The sequence below is a fragment of the Mastomys coucha genome, unplaced genomic scaffold, assembly GCF_008632895.1.
Source record: "Mastomys coucha isolate ucsf_1 unplaced genomic scaffold, UCSF_Mcou_1 pScaffold14, whole genome shotgun sequence".
NCBI classification, from domain to species: Eukaryota; Metazoa; Chordata; class Mammalia; order Rodentia; family Muridae; genus Mastomys; species Mastomys coucha.
Genome location: NW_022196896.1, coordinates 45252620 through 45270226, shown reverse-complemented (window position 1 = coordinate 45270226; position 17607 = coordinate 45252620). Strand labels below are relative to the sequence as shown.

General features: G+C 43.1%; 1 protein-coding gene across 7 annotated transcripts in view; it reads left to right on the top strand.

Annotated features, from left to right (window-relative positions):
- Nucleotides 1-17607, top strand: part of Stau2 (staufen double-stranded RNA binding protein 2) — a 292032-nt gene that overhangs the window by 180232 nt on the left and 94193 nt on the right. The gene's annotated exons all lie outside the window — the stretch shown is intronic.

Genomic DNA, 17607 nt, shown 5'->3' with positions numbered 1-17607 from the left:
TTGTGTTGGATGGTTGGACTACTTTATTCTTCTTGCTGCTGCTTCACTCAACAGCTCTAGAAGCAAGGCTTGGCCAGGCTTTGTTGAACACTGAGGATTTGGGAGTGGGGGCTGGGCGGGCCCAAGGTTCCTGGGCACACAGCCACCTCACAAACTTGGGGGATGGGCAGGATCAAGGGCAGGCTCCTAGCTGTTTGTGCCATTGCACCTCTGGCATCTTTGCATGGCTTGCAGTCTATCTTGCTTTCTGGGGCTGGAGCTATGCTATTAAAAGGCAGGTCGTCTCCCCCCGCACCCCCAAAGAAAAGTACAGAGAAATTCATCTGTTTATTTAGTTCAGGATTCATGAAACAAATCTGTTCCATGCTTGCTAAGAACATGCTCTTTGTTAAATAAGATTGCATCATTAAACCTTAATGTATTATCCTGGATCAAGCATGGAACATGTGTGATTCTTGCAAATGTGAGAATCAAGCATGTCTTACATGTCCTGAGATCCATCACTAAGTTCTGCCAGGTCAGTCTTTTGCTGTCTGCCCTCTTCAGTTTTAGGCTTTCGGGTGGTAGATAGCTCCAGTGCCATCACTGCCTGCTGCTGGGAAGGCAGGTGGGCTACGCATCCTAGCTTTCCTGATACACAGTCAGAGGGGTAGCTCTTCCCTCACCTTAGTGATGGAAGGGGAGCTGTTTTCTGTACCCTCATCCAACAGGAGGGAGCCTTTACATGTCAAGAGCAGAAAGCCCAGTAGCCAGCTCCCTGCTGGGGTTCTGTAGCATCAAGGAGAGCAGCAACCCTACAAAAAACCAGTTTGACTCTTTGGGCAGTGGGCAGACTAAAGAGTAATTTTTATTTGGACAGCCCTCATATAGTATATGAAAAAATCCACATAGTTTTAGGTAAATTATTCCAAGACAAGGCATTTTTCTTATTACAAGAACAGTTTAAATGTTTATCTCTTTAGAGAAAAGAAATCTTAGGCTGCCACAATAACTGTCGGAATATAAAAGTGTAAAATCCCAAGCCTGGGCAAATTGGACTGCAAGTCAACTAGCAAGCATTTGAAGATAACAGTTACTGCATAGGTTTGCACATTTCCAAGGAAGCCTTTGAATTTAATTGATATTTAAATTTATAATTCCTGCTTTAGTGAAATAATCTTTGCAAATTCAAGAAAACAAAACAAAATGCCAGTTCATAGTTGTGAATGGTGCTAAGTTTGCAACTGTAGGACAGCATGGGGTACTTTCCTCACAGCGTAGCAAGTCAACAAGACAGCATCACATAAAACACTAGAGACTGAGCAGATGGCGAGGGTGCCCTGTCCTCCTTTACTGCAGTGTCCTTGAGTGTGTGTGCCTGCTAAGGTGTCTGCTTGAGACACCTTCCACAGCCAGCCTGTTTCATGGCCATGAGCTGGTCTTTGGAGGCTTGGAGCAGTACTAGAATGGAGGAAGGTGACCGTGTTAGCCTGATCTCATGTACTGCTAATCTCTATCTACATCATCAGCATAGATGATTTCCTTAGACATCGGTCAGCCTGGACTCCTTTGTGTGTTTTGAGTCGTAGACCATGACCTTCCTCCTATCCCAGCTCCTCTGTATTCTCAGAGTTGGACCATGGTTCTGATTCTGAGCAGTGGGCCAGGGGTTGAACAAGGCCTATCCTTAGATGTTGGCTGTTCTCTAGAACTCCTTGGCAGCAGAACATGGGTCTTGGTATTGATTATGAGACAGCAGAAAAGGCTCACCATGATGAAATTTCTTCTTTTGGGTGATTTATTTTTATACCTGCTATAGGCATTTCCCCCTCACAAATAAGTCCACAGACTATAATATAATGTAGGACTGGAGTGACAGTTGACAAGGTGTGAGGCTTCTTCTAACTTACCACTCTATGTCTAGGTTTCTTTATGGTCAAAAAAGTTACCACCAAATAGCAGGCTAAAGAAGGGCATGAGACAGACACACAGCTGAAATCGCTTCTAAAGTTCCCAGGAAGCTGTGCTAGCGTTCTGCTGTGCTAGCCATCAGACCAGTCAAAGCCACAGGGAGCTTGAGAAACATTCTTGACCATCAGCACCTAGTGCTGGCTAAGTGTCACCATAGAAGGATGCTAGCAGGCGACTCACAGCCCTGCTGTGATGGGCTAGGGTCTGGCTGCTGAGAGGGGCTCCACGTTTACAGTCTGTGTAAATTGCACATGCATTCTAACATGGAATGTTCATAGGATGTTCTGCAGCTTATTAGGTAGTTGCAGGCTCTTTGTGAATCATGAATAGTTCAGAGAAAGTTCTTTGGGCAGTGGTAACTAAGCCAGTATTAGAAACATTTGAAGATCCATCCTTTCAACTGGAAGTGTCTTGTATTTTTGTCCTTTCTAGCTTCCATTTCTCTAAGAGAAAGAACAAAGTTGCAGTAATCCTGCTAACATGTAACTGTTCACCATTACTCTGTATTAGAGATTACCATGTCTTCCATATAGACTAGCCATTAGATACCAGGCCAGTCGGTGGTGATATACTCTTAAGTTTAAAATGACGATGTTGTATAATAGCACGATATCAGACTCTGTCATAAGTGCTCTCAGACCAAGCTGTCACAGTGTCACCCTCATTGCTGTTAGTGTAAACTGTCAGGGGATACATTTCATTTTTCTCTGTTTTCTCCACTGATTCACAGTGAGCAGCACTTGGGCATTCTTGAGCTCATAGACACCGAGCATGTCATGGTTTGCTCAGGAGGCACAGGATAATGAGTTGGAACTGTCCTTAGATCTATTGCCCCTGATGAAGGCTGGAGGAAGTCATCACTATGCTTTGGAAACAGGGCACTTGCTTTGAGTTCATTTGAGCTCTAAACTTTTACAGATTCCCAGGAGTAAATTCTTTTAGCTCTAGGGAATGGTACTTACTACATAGCTCTTCTGGAAGGCTAGGATTCATATTGCTGTGATTTTTCAGTCAGATCATGACATATTATAACATTAATGTGGTCTTTATGCAGCAATCAGAATGGAACCTCAGATAAGGAAGCAGTGATAAATAATTTTCACTCACATATTTAAAAAATACCTTTATTCTAAGCATTTAGCAAACTAAGCAAATTATAGCTACTGTGATCCATTTTCCTTATAATTAATGGGACTCTTATTCCATTCTATGTTCATATTTTCATTAATATATCACACAACCAGTATCCTTACTGACTCATGAGATTAATGCTTAAAAAGACACTGACAGGGCTGGAGAGATGGCTCAGTGGGTAAGAGCATTCATGTTCAATCAAACATGAGGAGATATGGGGAAAAAAGGATAGGGCCTCTGGGTGAGGTGGGAAGCAGGAAGTCTGACTGCACACTGCTGAGCAGGCATTGGACTGTGAGAAGCCGCTGCAGGATCCTGCTCAGGGGGAAGAAGCTCCAGGGGGGAGAAAAGGTACAGAACTGCCAGAGTTAGGCTCTGACTCTTGGGCACCTCGGAAGAGCCAGTTCTGGGGTCCGTGGGCTACATGGAGGCCAGCAATGTCAGGTTCTCAGTCCTGGACACCACAGATGACACTGGATGTTGCAGAAGAGCTGAGAATAGATTGGGGACCCTTGGGTGGACTCTGGTGGGGGTGCAGGCGAATGGAAAAGGGTAGGAGGAATGCTCTGGCAGGTTGTGGTGGGGAGGAGAGAGTCTGGCTAGGTCGGTGGCTGCTTGGGGTGGCTGGTGGCCATGGCTGGAGCACAGGGAGGCTTCCTGACAGCTCTTTAGAGGGAGAGCTGCTCTATTGCTCCAGCATGGCTGGTTCTAATAAGCAGAGACAGTCCGTGGTTTTAAGGCATTTATTGTAGAAAGACAGAGAGAGGGAGAGAGAAAGTAGAGAAGCAGAGGACGGCCATGGCCACATGGAGAGAGGGGAATGGAAGGCAGAGAGAAGGGGAGCAGGTGAGCAAGAGGATCAGAAGTAAGAGAGGCAAGAGAGCAAGGAGGGGCAAGCAGCTCCTCTTATAGTGGGCTAGGCTACCTGGTTGTTGCCAGGTAACTGGGGAGGAGCATACCTGGTTGTTGCCAGGTAACTGTGGGGGTAGAGTCCGGACAGCCTATGTGATTGATGGCCACAGAATTATGAAGCTGGGGCCTTATGTCAGGAGCCTGTGTCTGGGAACATGGCAAACAGGCCTTCTGTCCCTTTGAGATTAATCTGCTGGGTCTCCAGGGTTTAAACCTAGCTTAACCAGAAAACAGGCTGCCTTTCATGGTCCTGAAAGAGCTGCATTCCCAGCATCCACATAAACTCAGCTATGGCTCTGTATGCCTGTAATCCTAGCACAGGGTTCAGGAATGGAGCAGGCAGCAGGAACATGGGCTTGCTGGCTAGCCGAACCTAGCCAAAAAATGGCAAGCTCCAGATTCAGTGAGAGACCTCTTCTGACAAGAATAAGAGAATGGTAAAGCAGGTCACATAATGTCTTCTTCTGGTGTCAGGTGCATGCACAGATGTATGTGCCCCCATACCAGTGTGCCCCAGAACACACATGAGATACTGACAACATTCTGAGAGTAGATAAACAGTGGAGATTTCCTAGTGAAATATCTCAGTCTCCCACCCATGACACGCAGTGAGACATGCAGTGTCTTACACATGGTTTTAATAGAGATTATCTTCACAATATTCTAATCACTTTATTTAGGCTTGTACTGGCTGGTTTTGGTGTCAACTTGACACAGGCTGGAGTTATCACAGAGAAGGGAGCTTAGTTGGGGAAGTGCCTCCATGAGATCCAGCTGTGGAGCATTTTCTCAATTAGTGATCAAGGGGGTACGGCCCCTTGTGGGTGGTGCCATCCCTGGGCTGAAAGTCTTGGGTTCTATAAGAGAGCAGGCTGAACAAGCCAGGGGAAGCAAGCCAGCAAGGAACATCCTTCCATGGCCTCTGCATCAGCTCCTGCTTCCTGACCTGCTTGAGTTCCAGTCCTGACTTCCTCTGGTGATCAACAGCAGTGTGGAAGTAAGCTGAATAAACCCTTTCCTCCCCAACTTGCTTCTTGGTCATGATGTTTGTGCAGGAGTAGAAACCCTGACTAAGACAAGGTTTGAGCTTTGTAAATCATTCCAATTTAATTCAGTCTAGTTATAATGTCAGAATTTTAAACATGATACAATAACATATATTCTGTATGGTTTATAATTTAGGAATAGAAGATTGTCACTACCAATTAGCAATCACATAAACATAATCAAAGATGAGAAAAACCCATGTTGGCAGCTTAGTGCTTAGTCCTGTGTGCATTTGCATTTAAAAAAAAGTCAGGGCTTAAATGCAAATGGAATGCTTAGCTCTTCATTTTCCACTAGTTATAATGAAAGGCATTTCCTGGGCTGTATAAGCCAAGAAAACTCAAACTGCAATTAGTAGACTTTCCTTAGATATTAGAGTATTCTAAAAAAGTTTTAAATACTTGGGATGTGCTCTGCATAAACTATTGTAGTTTCCTTGAAATCTGCACTCTTGACTAGGAACCTGTTCTGTCTGGGTCCCTCTTTAAAATGGGGTTCAGTAGATCGCATGTGTGCTTCTGTAGCTTCATTATTATGATAGGCAAAATGGGAAGAGTGGATAGTGTCTGACCCTAGTCCTGTACAGATGACATCCCATGCTATCAGAAGCTCTGCAAAAGCCAGCTATGACTGGCTATCATTTGTTCCTGTCCATTGGCTGTGTTTTGGCCCAGCTGAGAAATGAGGCCTTGGTACAGACACGTTCCAAGCTCACAGCAGCTGTGTTCCCTAATGGGAACCCTGATGACACCATCTGTTTCTTGATACTTTTTTTTTTTTTTTAACAGATCTTGCCTCAAGTTTCTTTGTAAAAACAACATAGGACACTGGTCACCTGCAAATGGTGTGTGGGTAGGTGTGTCACAGCAGTCCATCGTCTTCACACTGGCAGGAACCTTTTCTCTGGGGCCTTCACAGGGGCCTGGGCACCTTTGGAGCCTTAGCTGGAGCTGAAGCCTGGGACTTAGCTGGAGCTGTGGCCTCGGCCTTGGTTTGAACCTTAGGCTTTAGGTGGCAGAGCCTGCGACCCTTGGCCATGTAGCTTCAAATCCACTTCCCAAGCTTGGGGTGAGCGATGAAAGCCTGGCGTCTGAGTTTGTGGCTGCGGCTCTTTGGCATCTTGGGCTTGATGGCCTGAGGCTTCACCGGGGCCTTGATGTCCTCTGCGCGTGCACTCACTGCCTTTGCGTTGTTGGCCTGCATCTTCTTCAGGCCTTTCTTGTTGGGCTTCTTGGCAGAGTGCATACTCCTTAGGAACTTGGGGTCAATCCCCTTTAGAGATTCAAATCTTTGTGACTGGGGTTTCTTGATGCCATTTCTGTGCCATTTGCAGGACTGGTTGTGTGTGGTGTAGTTCTTGGACTTGGCCATGTCTGCATGGTAACCCTCGACTCCGCAGTGCCTGGACAGGAAGAGAAAAAGTGTTTCTTAACTCTTGAAATATCAAGATAGCTTGTGCTGGGAGTAGCTATCTTAGGAAATTGAAATTATTTTAGACTTCTTGTTTGCAGTACATTATTAACTTAAATATGGAATTTTCTTATAAAGAAGACATAATGACCCTTTTATGTTTTTATCTTTAATACTTATACCCAGGGGTCTCAATCACAGAGCTATTTGGATAACATAAAGTGTCACTCTGACACACTTGTCTGGCTTTGTCAAAAAGTTCATATTATGTATAAAATAACCACTTGAACTTTCAGAGTGATCAGCTTAGTCCCATAACTTGAGATGTAAAGTAAGTTTGAGAAGTAAAGTTCTAATGTTATTGTTTTATTTTTAAAGGCTTATTTCTGGAATGAAGATGGAAATATGAAAAATTGTTTCTTAATGAATGAATTCCTCTAGGTCTAACTTCTTGAGACAACATATATAAGATACTACATACTTTTAATTAAGATAACTATCTTATTAGAGTTTAATGATCTAGGACATAGAGTTTTAGCTTGGAACCATTGTTTAAGTCTGCCTTGTAGTATCTGATCTTTGTTCCTTTGTTTGGATGGACCTTCTTGAGTGGAGAAGATGAAGGGGCATGAGAACACAGTAGGTCATCATTTCAGACAGCATCGGGTATAAGGTTAAGGTCCCTCTTCCCCAGTCTACAGTAGTTCTGGCCTGGTGTGTTTGCAGTTGCCCTTCATGGCAGGTGAGGAAAATCTGCAGTATTTAGGAAAGAGCAGAGGGTTGACGGTTGGCAGTAAGATCTGCAGAAGTAAGTCACAGATTCCTAAACAGGCTTTGTCCCTTCCTTGTGACTCAGTACCTGGAATGTTAAGTGGAAGAGTTGAGGTGACTTGCAGTACCCATTGCTATCATTTCATGATTCTGTAACTGAGCTTATTGGCATAAACACGTCTAATACACTGATTTAGAAAACAGCTGGCAATTGTCCTGTTGCTGTTAAAGATTCTATTGTACCAGTGTCTGACCTGCCTGCAGAAGACCACACAGTAGGTGTCTGAGGCTTGCGGAAAGGAATGTGTTCTTAGATGCAGCCATGTACTAAGGATACATGCTGCTGCCTCATCTCTGCCAGGTCTAGCAAATTCACCCCTCTGGTGAGTCCAGCTACCTCTCTACATACCTCTGTTCCTACTCTGGGCAGAACTGACTGCAGGAGGAATGTGATACCATTGACCATCCACAGTGGGCATCCTTTGTCCCAGACACTTCTGCTCCAGATGCAGCTCAGCTGACCAGTGTGAACAGTGCACCAGTGTGAACAGTGCACCAATGTGAACACTGCTGCTCCCTTGTCTCTCCTTCACCCCCAGGCAAGCCAGAGCCCGGCCTTCCCATCCTGGATACCAGCTCTCAATCTCAAGTTTCTTCATGACAACAAGTACTCAATCAGACCTATGCCATATCTCAGCATCTACTTGACCTCATAAAGTGAATATGAGATACCTCACTGGCTATTAAAGCAAGAATAATTACTGCAACCTTAAAAAATATTTCTTTCTTCAATCCATCTGTGTCATTGCAATTGAAAAAAATGGCATTAGGATTCTTTTTGTTTAAAATTACTTTATTAATTTATGTGTATGGGTGTTTTTCTTGCATATATGCCTGTATGCCATGTATCTGCTTTGTGTCTTAGGTGGACAGGAGAGGGTGTCAGATCCCAGAACTGGACAGACTGTTGTAAGCCACAATGTGAGTGCTGAGAATTGAACTAAGATCCTCAGGAGAAGGAGCCAGTGCTCTTAACTACTAGGCCAAATCTCCAGCCCTGAATTAGGATTCTAAGACAAAAGCATATATAAAACTTGGAAAGAGCCCTTATGAAACTCAAACTGTTCTGATCTGTATAGAAGAGAAAGGTGTGATGTGCAAGGGCAGCAGAGTCTTGGTCTTAGTTCATCTCCTGGCTTGTGGCAGCTTCCCTCTGGGAGCTCAAGGGGAGTGGGCTGCATCACAGTCGGTGTGTACTCACCGAGTCAGAGGGCAGCAGAGCAGATGCTGCTGTGGCAGGGCGAGACAGGGCAAGTGGACTGGAGAAGACTGCATGCCTCTGTGTACTCCACATGTGGCCATTTCACACTACCCTCCCAGGCTCCCAGCTCCTTATCTCGTGTCCTGTCTGAGTTGGTCACCTTCCCCAACTGGTTGCTGACTTTCTAGGTTAAATCATTGTAGGTTTTTTTTTTTTTTTTTTTGGTTTTTCGAGACAGGGTTTCTCTGAGTAGCCCTGGCTGTCCTGGAACTCACTTTGTAGACCAGGCTGGCCTCGAACTCAGAAATCCACCTGCCTCTGCCTCCCAAGTGCTGGGATTAAAGGCGTGCGCCACCACCGCCCAGCTCATTGTAGGTTTTAACTCAGGTGCTTAAATTAGCCATTCTAAACTAGCTTGTTTTCTTTGTTGTTATTATTTTTTAGACAGTGTCTCACTCTTGGGGCCTTATTATAAAGACCCAGGTGCTGCCTTGAGCCTGCAGTGATCCTCCTGCCTCTGTATCCTGAGTGTTGCAATTACAGACATGAAGCACCATACCCGGCCTGAAGTAACTTGCTTCTTTCTGCTTTTGATTCCATGTGATCTATTTGTCTTTTTCTTTTCTTTTTAATATTGTTTATTACATTTGTGGGGCTGGATCACATGCTGTGGTGTATGTGTGTGGAGGTCAGTGACTGACCGGAGGGAGTCAAAGCTCTCTACCATGTGGATCTGGAGATTGAAGTCAGGTAGTCAGCAAGCACCTATACCTTCTGAGAATCTCATCTGATTTCTCTTTCAAAAGTTAGCCAAGCTGACATTTTTCTGTTAACATTGCTCATCTATTCTGAGCTTTGCATGGCTTCCCATCACACACTCTTGACTTTGCATTCAGAGCCTCAAGTGGCTTCCTATCACACTTTGCGTTTACATACTAGCCTCTGGCTAACCTGGTTCTCTGTCCCAGGCTTTTTAGCCTATCAGACTTGGGGACTAGTTGTACTGATTGATGCCTATTACCAAAGATGCTAAGTTAAGTCTGCCTACCCCATCTGTCTCAGTATCCATGTGGAAGGGTCTTGGGATCTTGCCATTGCTCTCTGCATTTGACCTTGTATCTTAATCAGTCTTCTGTTGCTGCAAAGAGACACCATAACTATGGCAAGTCTTAGAGGGGAAAACTTTGACTTGAGGCTTGCTTACAGTTTCAAACAGAGCAAGTGTACTGGAGAAGGCCATATGCCTTCTGTGTACTATACATATGGCCATTCTAGCAGGGAGAATGGCAACATGCAGGCAGACACGATGCTGGAAAAGTATTGAGAGTTCTACAGCCTGATCTGCAGGCAGCAGGAAGAGAGAAAGCCTGACTTGGGCTTCTGAAGCCTCAAAGCCCACCCCTGTGACACACCGCCTCCAAGGCCATACCTACCCCAGAAAGGCCATATCTCTTAATCCTTCTAAGTAATGCTACTCTCTGTTGACTAACCACTCAAATATATGAGCCTATAGAGGCTATTCTTATTCAATCCACCACAGCTGGTATGTTTCATAAACCTCACCACCATTAGGAGAAATGGTTATCTTTTCTTGTCACCTATAGTTATAATTAGAAAGTGCCTCTCTTTTCATGATTTCTTTTGACCTGTCTTCATTCAGATTGCATGTGAATCACTACTTTCACACAGATGGGGTAAGCAGACCTAGCTTAGCATCTATCATTCAGCTTAGTTTCTAGTTATGGTGTCTACCTTCAGGTTAGCTTGGGAATTTACTTGCTTCAATAAAGAAAGGGTCAGTGAAACAGTCAGCTAAGCAGGCACCAGCTAACTAGTGAGGAAACCAGGATGAGATACTGCGTTTGCTATGTGGGCACCAGCTAACTAGTGAAGAAGAGGAAACCAGGATGAAATATTGCATTTGCTATGTGGGCACCAGCTAACTACTGAAGAAGAGAAAACCAGGATGAGATACTGCGTTTGCTGTGAGCTATGCTGTGTGGGCTCTCCATACTTTCTTCTCTTTACTCCTTTGAGTAGTGTGCAACCTGCTTCAGCAGCTGCGTCTGCGTTTCCTCTACTATTGTGGCTCTCTGGGTGTAAATCCAGATGAGTGAGGCCATGCTGTGTGTTGCCACACAGTATTTGTGGTTTCTTTTCTTTTCCCTTGGAGTTGACTTTTCACTTCAAGCTATCTGTGAACTATGCATTCCTGGAAGAGTGACCTCTGGGCTTGGTGATAGAGCAAGGACTCTGGTGTGTTATTCCCACACTCCATTTCACTCAGAACATGAGAAGGTTGGGTCTCTGTGTCCCAAGCAGACATATGTCTATGGACACAGAGAGACATGGGGACTGTGTCCTGAGCAGATACATCTGTACTGCAAACTCCTCAAGCCATTTTCCCTCATAACTCTTAGTGCTGGGTCATTCCTTTCCCCATTTTTAAACTAGTGACTGGCTGAAAAATAACCCCACTGTTGGATACTTAGCCACCATGACAAACCTTGGAGGACAGATGTCAGTGTGTAACTTAAACATTTCTAGTAGCCATAGTTTTATAAGGAATTACATTTTCAGCAGTGTGTTTTTAACCCAATGTATTAGTTGCTTCTCTCTTTGTTGTGCTAAAATCTGACAAAAAAAGGCTTAAGAATGGAAGGGTGCGTGAGGCTCATGGTCTGAGGAAGCGGTCCCTTGAGGTGGCTGCAGCTGTAACAACAGGAATGGGTGTAAGACATCTATCTGGTCATCTGTATCCATGCTCAGGGAGCAGAGAGGCCAACACCAGCAGAGCTCCTTCGCCCCTCAGTAAGATGGTGCCTCCCACATTCAGGGTATGTGTTCCCTCCTCACTGAACCTCTTTGCAGACACCTGGACAGACATGTGTGATGCTGTGTCTCCCAACAAATTGACTTGTGAAGGTTAAGCAGCACCCCAGTTCATCAAAATACCACTTAGAATGTAACCAGCATTTAAGATTATTGAGATCTTGTCTTCCTTTCACACCTGAACTGTGATGTGGATTTTTTTTTACCTGTCTCAAGTTTCACATGGCCACAGACTCAATAGTCAAATCTGTATCTAATGGTACATACACATAGGCTGAAACCCAAGAACACACAGCTGGGTCCCTGTCTTGTCTGTCTTCAGAGTCATCCTTCACTCTTAAGGGGATCTGTGTTCTTGCCTCAGTGTCTTCCCTGGGCTTTTCCTTCTCTCTGGCCCATTCTGTCCTTGCTCATAGAGGAACTTTAATTTAAATTTTGTTACTTCATCACATCCAACCAAGCTGTTATTCCAGGCTATCCTCAAACCTATGAGGATAGGCAAAATTCCTCTGTATTTTTCAAGCCAAATTTTTTGTGTTTTAATTTTTCTACACGTTTTATTTTATGTGTATATGTGTTTGCTCCTATGTGCACCATGTCTGTGGAAGTCAAAAAAGAAATCAAATGACCTGGAACTGGAGTTAATGAGTGCTTGTAAACTACCTGTGGGTGCTGGAAACCCAACCAGCGTCCTCTGCCGGAGGAGTAAGGAGTACCCCTGAGCCATCCATCCGACACTCTTCTCTACTTTTTTTGTTTTGTTGGTTTTACTTTTATTTTTATTTTTAGATTTACTTATTTATTTCAAATATGTGAGTCCACTGTCACTGTCTTCAGACACACCAGAAGAGGGCATCGGATCCCATTACAGATGGTTGTGAGCCACCGTGTGTTTGCTGGGAATTGAACTCAGGACCTCTGGAAGAGCAGCCAGAGCTCTTAACTGCTGAGCCATCTCTCCAGCCCATCTTCTCTACTTTTTATGTGAGCCTGTGGGCTCACTCACCAAACTGTTTCCCATTCTCTCTCCAGTGGTTGTCTTTAGGAGGTCTTGTGGCTAGGCAGTTTTGAGGCATTCAGTTCATGTTTATGAGAAGGAAGTAAATTAGATTCCTAAGAGAACTAGGGGAGATTGGACTTTGCAGAATACTTGTAAATCCAAATAAAATGGATGCGAGAGTGTTCAACCTGTAAGCATTCTCTTCTGGTGGCTCTAGATAGACATTTTTTAAATGTAAAATTAAATTATCATAATTTCACATGTTGAAGTAACTGTCCTCAGGGATTACATCTCCCTTTCATGGCTCTTCTGGACTGTTTACAGACTTTAGGTTTTTGGGTTTTTTGCCTGTCATTCATATGCATTTGTCTTTCTTTGTTTCTGAATTACTTGGTTCAAGTACTGGGGCCATGTCCTAGTTCTAGCATCTGCCCAATAGGACACTGGGCAATATGTCTTATGACTGTGTTCCTAGAATCTTAATGAGGCTAAACATCTCATCCGTTAGCAATAGTTGATTAAGACAAATACAACTCTTTATCAATATAAAATATAGTTCACTGACATTGAAGCATAAGAGATCCCAGTAATCATCAGAGGGAGCCTCAACAGGTTCTGCATTCATGATGTCACAAGCAGAATATAGGCATTAACCTTTGGCCTCTTTGGCAGGTCTGTATTGATCAGCCAGTTCTCAATGTCATAGGGTGGCAAAAGCCATGCTTGTTGTCACTCTCCCTGTCAGACTCTGGAGCTACCAGAAGAAAGACTTGGGGGAATAATTAACTTGAGTATTTCTTAGTTTTTAATGAACTGGAACATTAAAGGAGATGCATTTAAAAGACAAATGAGATACACTGTTTATTTTGGAAAAATACTTCAATATTTTTTGATTCTTACATTTCAGAATATTTCCTCCATCCAATATGTATCTCATTGTAGAACTAAAATTTCTTTTGTTGATATTTAATATATGAAATTTTGGTTTTATACAAATATAACAGTTAAGGAATTCCATAGCTTTAAAACTATATCACTTCAGGATGCATCACCAGAAATTATTTTTCAATATAGATAATTATTACAGAAACCAGTATACATAACCCATGGCCAAGTTCATTCTGCTATCCAAATTACAAATGCCTTTAACAGTTTAATTCATTGGAAATAAAATTTTGTGATGTGAAAGTTATGTGGAATTCAAGCTTCGTGCTCTAGTGCTCTTCCTGTCGGTCTTGCCTGTGACCACTTCCCTACCCCAAGCCAGAGATAAGGAATTCTAAGAGGCCTAGGAGGCCTTGCATCCTGTAGAACCTACTGTATTTACTACCTACCCCTTTGTAGAAAAGGAGGTTCAACCATAGGCTTATGAGGCAGAGACATTAAGCATTCAGCGTTTGAGTCTTGTATCAACTGTTATGTTAAACGTGGCCAGAGTACATTCTTGGAGTCCAAGCCAGTGTCCTGGAAAATACTGCCTGTGCATAGCTAGCACAATAAACTTGACTGTGGGCTCTGGATTTATTTACTCACAGAGGAGACTAATTTTATCCCTCTAAAGAAATAATAAACAAGTCTGTCTTCATCAGTATTCATCACAGCAATGAAAGAGACTTTGCCTACAGCAAAGGTTACTTCTTTTTCCTTGCTGAAATCCCTTTAGAAATGCTTCATAGCTGAACTTCTTTGTAAGTAATATGGGATATTCAGTTGTTTCTATAGTGACCTTTTAATTCAGATGCATAAGTAGTTTCTAGAAGCAACAGCAAGCTATAGGGAAAGGCATGGGAAGAGAGAATATTCTGCACTCTATAACTGACTCATAATTTCCCTTCTGCATGGAACAGCACAGCCACATCTCTACAATCAGGCAGTGGTGGTGCACACCTTTAATCCCAGCACTTGGGAGGCAGAGGCAGATGGATTTCTGAGTTCAAGGCCAGCCTGGTCTACAAAGTGAGTTCCAGAACAGCCAGGGCTACACAGAGAAACCCTGTCTTGAAAAACCAAAAAAATAAAAATAAAAATAAAAAGAGAGAGAGAGAGAGAAGAAGAAAAGAAGGAGGAGGAGGAGGAGGAGGAGGAAGTAGTAGTAGTTGGTGTATACATCCAGTGGTGTTGTGCACACGAGTGACTTATAAATTTGAGCTGTAAAATTATTTTGGACTGTAGTCAGAATCCATGAACCTGCTCATTGCTTTCTTCTCTCGCTATCTGCCCCCCCCCCCCAAAATGAAAAAGAAAAACGAAACAAAACACTAATTTTTATCGGCAAAATGGATAAAATTTTACATGTAAAAACTTATTTTCTGACTCCACTATGAAAAAGACTGCGTGTAGCTGTCTTATACGTGTGGCTGTCTTATACGTGTGGCTGTCTGTCCTATACGTGTGGCTATCTGTCCTATACATGTGGCTGTCTATCCTATATGTGTGGCTGTCTTATACGTGTGGCTGTCTGTCCTATACGTGTGGCTGTCTGTCTTATACGTGTGGCTGTCCTATACGTGTGGCTGTCCTATACGTGTGGCTGTCCTATACGTGTGGCTGTCTGTCCTATACATGTAGCTGTCCTATACATGTGGCTGTCCTATACATGTGGCTGTCTTATATGTGTGGCTGTCTGTCTTATACATGTGGCTGTCTGTCCTATACGTGTGGCTGTCCTATACGTGTGGCTGTCTGTCTTATACGTGTGTCTGTCTTATACGTGTGACTGTCTTATACGTGTGGCTGTCCTATACATGTAGCTGTCCTATACATGTGGCTGTCCTATACGTGTGGCTGTCTTATATGTGTGGCTGTCTGTCTTATACATGTGGCTGTCTGTCCTATACGTGTGGCTGTTTTATACGTGTGGCTGTCTGTCCTATACGTGTGGCTGTCTGTCTTATACGTGTGGCTGTCTGTCTTATACGTGTGGCTGTCTGTCTTATACGTGTGGCTGTCTGTCTTATACGTGTGGCTGTCTGTCTTATATGTGTGGCTGTCTGTCTTATACATGTGGCTGTCTGTCTTATACATGTGGCTGTCTGTCCTATACGTGTGGCTGTCTTATACGTGTGGCTGTCTGTCTTATACGTGTGGCTGTCTGTCTTATACGTGTGGCTGTCTGTCTTATATGTGTGGCTGTCTGTCTTATACATGTGGCTGTCTGTCTTATACATGTGGCTGTCTGTCTTATACGTGTGGCTGTCTGTCTTATACGTGTGGCTGTCCTATACGTGTGGCTGTCCTATACGTGTGGCTGTCCTATACGTGTAGCTGTCTTATATAGCTCCAGGAGCGCTGGCTTTGTCTTTCCCAAAGTTCATGTCTATAAAGATAATTTGCACTCACGGTTTCCGACCAGCAGATGTTTCCTACATTTTCTATTAAGTTTTGCCAGTTTTGGAGCTGCATACCTACACACTGTAATTCCTTAATTCTAATTAAGTATTCCAATTATTAACGTCCCGTCTAAATTAAAAAACCTGAGTAAGAACTTAACCATTCCATATTTCTATCTGCATGTAAGATGTTATTTGAAGATTTTTTTAAAAAAAAAAACCTTTGTTAACAGTTCACATTAGTACATCATTAAACCAATAAATGCCATGTATGTATAATTGGCTAAAAGGATGTGAAAGCTAGAGTAGAGAACTGTATACTCTTTTTAAAAGGGGCGATCAATGGAATCTAGTTCCCTCGGCCACAGATTTGAGTGCATTACTGCTCACTAGAGGTCACATTTACAACCTAAAGAGTCTTGCCTTCCTAGTAAATTTGGGTTATGGTGGTGTGCCTGGTTTATTCCACTGTTTTAAAGTTGAAAACCAGAAACCTTCTCTCCCTTTGAAATACACCTTCACTTAAGTCATGCCTCTTCATCCCTGTCCAAAATTCCTCTTTGAACAAACCTTATTTGTATATACTGCTTATATTTCAGAATCGGAGCACTGGCCTTCCATGGCTGATTGCTGTTGGGCTGGCTCTCTTTATGTGCTGGCAACCATTGCCTTTTCAAATCACACATCTTAAAATAGTCTTTATTCATTGGAATTTCTTGTGCAACCTCTGATGAAAAGAATTTTCTACCATTTTAAGTCCCCAAATATTTAACATAGGTAAATTAAATTATAAGCACAAGATAGCAATGAAAGATGCCTTCTATTATTCTTCGTAGATAGGACAGGAATATATTACCAGCAAGTCTAGGTCGTATTGCTTCTGTTTGGTAAGTAGGGTCACTGCTCTCTACCAAAATGAAATCAAACGGTAGCAGCTGTGTTCAGTGGAACAGCGTGTGCTTAGTATGCTGCGGTACTGTGTTCAGTGGAACAGCGTGTGCTTAGTGTGCTGCGGTACTGTGCTCAGTGGGACAGTGTGTGCTTAGTGTGCTGCGGTACTGTGTTCAGTGGAACAGCGTGTGCTTAGTATGCTGTGGTACTGTGTTCAGTGGAACAGCGTGTGCTTAGTATGCTGCGGTACTGTGTTCAGTGGGACAGCGTGTGCTTAGTATGCTGCGGTATTGTGTTCAGTCTCTAACACTGAACAAATAAAAGGACTCACTCTCAACTTTTTTTTAAAGATTTATTTATTTATTTATTTATTTATTTATTATGTATGCAGTGTTCTGCCTGCATGTATGCCTTGCAGGCCAGAAGAGGGTACCAGATTACATTATAGATGATTATGAACCACCACATGGTTGCTGGGAATTGAACTCAGGACCTCTGAAAGAGGCGTCAGCACTCTTAACTGCTGAGCCATCTCTCCAGCCCTGAATATCCAGTTTTATTGGTTGATCTTTTTATGTCATGCTAATTATTTTTAAGATCAATCATGATTTCAAAGATAAATGCAAGAGTTAAATTCTCATGGGAAAAAGTTCCAAAGTGACTTTGATAATGTTTTACTTTGTCCATTTAGCAATTGTGGACCTTTAGGCACCAGCTTGTATATACACTACTAGTCTAAATGCTATGAAATATTTCCAATTTTGTAAAAAGAAAGCTTCCAAACTAATTATAAAGTTAAACATCGGTTATGTGGGAACTCTGCTCAATTTTACTATGAACCTAAAATTTCTGTGAAAAGTCTCTTTAAAAAAATGGAGAAACAGCAAAGTACATACAGAAAATCACTGGGACCAACTTCAAAGCAACTCACAAACTGTTTAAAATATGTAAGTGTTAGAGGGCTATGGATTACAGTATGGTAAGGGTTAGAAGAATTTGCTCGCCAGGCGGTGATGGCACATGCCTTTAATCCCAGCACTTGGGAGGCAGAGGCAGGCGGATTTCTGAGT